Genomic DNA, 3,988 nt, shown 5'->3' on the forward strand with positions numbered 1-3,988 from the left:
GCAGCTGTGGCCCTCTCTTTGTTTTCTGACAATCTGCATTTAGTTAACCCAGTAAACAGAGGGAAGGGGCCTGGGATTGTGTGACTGCTGAGTTAGCTGTTCTAAAGTCCTCCTTATTGATGGTTTTGGCCCACTAGGGGGCAAGGTAGGCTCAACAAACGATGACTTTCTTATGGTTCTGAGGGTTGAGCAGTTAAGTCAGGAGGTCAATAGCATGTGAACAAGTCAAAGTATGGACAGCAAAAGTGAGGAGATAGTTAACAGTGCTTGTGTAGAGTTCACCTCAGAATTTTGGCTCTGCCACTCTATGTAAACTTTAGAAAGCTGGAGTTAGTACTCTAAAAATCCATTGTGAGAATGATTCTCTGAGCAGAGGTACAGGAGTAAGAATATTACTAGTCATTGTGAGCCTGGAAGCTCGACAGTAAACATCGTCATAACCCGTTTCAGTTTTTTAATTGTTAGGACTAAAATTTGAAAATCTACTGAGCCATAAATTATTCCCATATTCCAAATAACCTACCTTTTCATCTATCTCTGTGAAAGTAGACAGGACAAAAATAAATAGAAAAGAAGAAAACAGAAGGAAAATAAGGAACAAAAGTAGAAGAAAAGAGAGAGGACAATATTTAATTTGACCAGCAAATGTGGTTGAATCAGAATCAGCTATATGGGTCAGTAGCGTGCCCAAGAGTTGGACAGGAGAAGGGGAGAGTTGGAAATTAAGTCAAAGTGGAAATTATACACAAATTCTATTTTTCATCAAGCAAATTTTGTTGAAGTTATTTTCTCTGCAGATGGTGACCGTATGTCTTGGTTTCAAAAACTCTCCTGATGTCAAGAAACTCATTTACTTCTGCAGTACACAATGCATGCTATCATATAGTTTTCCTGTATCAGAATTCGCATGTAACTGAATTCAAAAAGTTCTCTGTCACACTATGCAATTTACGAACTGGGTCATTCTTCTTGGGCTTCTTCAAGGTTCTACATAACCCATTGAAACACTGATAATCTAGAAACACTATCCACCCTTCCTCATACACTATTCCACAAACTTCTCTTATATAATGTATTTTAAGAGAAATCACCAGCTTATACCTTCACTTATTGGAAATGTTGACTCCTACAGTCCTGAACTGTTTGTATTCACAATTTTGGAGAGATGACTGTGCCATCTCACTGGGCCAATGTGGGTGGAGTTTGCTGTTAAGATGAATGACAGAGCTGAGAGGTGATTGGGCCTCAGTGAGTCTGGTGAAACACACTGAGTGCAGGAAACATCCTTGTTGAACACACTGAGTGCAGGAACAAAATTTGCCTTGGTCCAGGACCCTGCACCCTCCAGAGCAGGGGCAAAGGCACCACAGCAAGTTGGCAAGACGTCATGGAGAGACACCTGGGGGCTCTGCTGGGGCTTCTGTGGGCCCAGGTTTGCTGTGAGTTCGGGTGTCCCAGATGGGGAGCTGGGGAGTGGTCCACATCTGACAGAGAAGAGGCGGGCGGCAGGGAGGAGGTGAGCTGACACAGAGCTCCACTTTGGTGTTTCTTGGGATGCTGTACCGGTTTGAAAACTACATCAATCACCCCCCAGTGACCTCATATGTGTTTGTTTTTTTCTAAGCAGGGGTGACAGGGATGAACGTGGAGCAGAGTCCTTCAATCCTGATCCTCCAGGAGGGAACCAGCTCCACTCTGAGGTGCAATTTTTCTACCTCAGTGCGCAATGTGCAGTGGTTCCTACAGAATCCCGGGGGCGGCCTCATCAATCTATTTTATTTAGCTTCAGGGACAAAGCACAGTGGAAGGTTAAGCTCCACACTGAATTCTAAGGACCTGTACAGTACCCTGAGCATCACAGCCTCCCAACTGGAGGACTCAGCCACCTACCTCTGTGCAGCGGAGGCACAGTGCTGCCAGGTGATCTGCAGCCTGTACCCAAACTGCAGCTGGGCCTGCAGCCCCACTCCTTCCACGGCAGGCATGTTGCCCAACATCAGGCTTTGCACATATTTGGGTTTTCAAATTTATGTTCTAGCATTTTTTTCTACTAAAATTAGACTCTTCAGCGCTATCATTTCATTTGGTTTCCTGCCCTTTTTCTTCCCAGAAATGTCTTTCCAGGTAAAAAGCTCTAATATGTAAGCATTAAAAGAATTGATGAAGCCAAAACCGGTTTGGCTCAGTGGATAGAGCGTCGGCCTGCGGACTGAAAGGTCCCGGGTTTGATTCCGGTCAAGGGCATGTAACTGGGTTGCGGGCACATCCCCAGTAGGAGATGTGCAGGAGGCAGCTGGTCTATGTTTCTCTCTCATCGATGTTTCTGACTCTCTATCTCTCTCCCTTCCTCTCTGTAAAAAATCAATAAAATATATTAAAAAAAGAGAAAGAATTGATGAAGATACCAACATGCAGATAACAGATCTCCATGCAGGTAATACATATATAACACATAAATTACTCTGCTGGAAAAGGCTTGGAAAATATAGCATCATCTAGAAGTAGAAAGAAATGACTCATTTTTTTTTTTTTTAGATGACAGAATTTTCTACTTTCAAGAAAAAAGGAAGGAGCCTTTGTAATAGTTTTTAAAGTTTGTATTAGGCTTATTGACTCCTGAAAATAACAAGTATAAGAAAAATAATTTGTTTGAAGATCAGGAACTCAATTGAGCTTATCACATATATTATCTATTTCCGTACTTATAACAACCTGTAAATAAGTACTCTTTGTCCTTTCATGCCTGAATAAAGTGAGGATTGTAGAGCACAAATGAATTGTATGAACTCACAATATTCCTAAATTCGTGAAGGTTGGATGACATGAGAACTTATATTCTGAGCTACCCGATACGGAACACTATTTTGCGTCACCTAATTGAAATAATTTATATCGATACATTTGTACAACATGTTTACATACATCACTAACAAAAAAAATCCATTTAGGTAATTTCTATTTTTAAAAATTAAGTTTACTGGGATAACATTGATGAATACAATTATAAAAGTATTAGATGTACAATTCTATAATACATTGCCTGTATATTACATGTTCACCACCCAGACTATAGTCTCCTTCTGTCACCATATATCTGACCCCTTTACCCTCTTCATCTTCCCCCAAAATTACTTCCCTTCTGGTAACCACCATTCTGTTGTCTGTTTCTGTAAGTTTGTTTATTTGTTTTGTTGGTGCATTTGTTGCTTTCTGATTTATGTCCCACATATAAATGAAGTAATATGGTTTTTTGCCTTTTCCCTCTGACATTTTCACTTAACACGATACTCTAAACATCCTTCATGTTATTGCCAAAAGCAATATTTTATCATTTTTATAGCTGAGTAGTATTCCATTTTATCTATGTACCACGATTTCTTTATCCAATCATCTGTTGAGGGACATTTAGGTTGTTTCCATGTCTCTGGTATTGTGAGTGATGCTGAAATGAGTATAGGGTTACAGTACCATATGATTTCACTCATTAGATTACACCATGTGGAATCTAGTGAACAAAATGAACTAATAAGCAAAATAGAGACAGAATCATAGAGAGAGAGTATACTGAAAACTGTGGGAGGGAGTTGGCCAGCTGGTTAGGGGTGGAGGAATTGAGCAAAAAAGAAATAAAAAAGAAAAATCTCATGGACATGGACAACAGTGTGATGATTATGGGGGAGGGGAAGTAAGGAGAGATGGAGGATGGTATAGGTGGGATAAATGGTGATGAACAGAGACTTGAGGTGGTGAACACACAATACAGAGTACAGATGATGAGTGGTGGAATTGTGCACCTGAAACTTGTATACTTTTGTTAGCCGGTGTCACTGCAATATATTCAAATAAAGGAAAAAATAGCTCCTACTGAGGAAGACTATAAAAATAATATAAAAATTTTAGAGCGTCAAGAACCTTTAAATACCTGATGGTCCAAACTTATTTTACAAAGACAGAGACAAAATCCAAAATGCAAATATGAAACAATTAT

The sequence above is a fragment of the Myotis davidii genome, unplaced genomic scaffold (assembly GCF_000327345.1).
Source record: "Myotis davidii unplaced genomic scaffold, ASM32734v1 scaffold4682, whole genome shotgun sequence".
Classification (NCBI taxonomy): Eukaryota; Metazoa; Chordata; class Mammalia; order Chiroptera; family Vespertilionidae; genus Myotis; species Myotis davidii.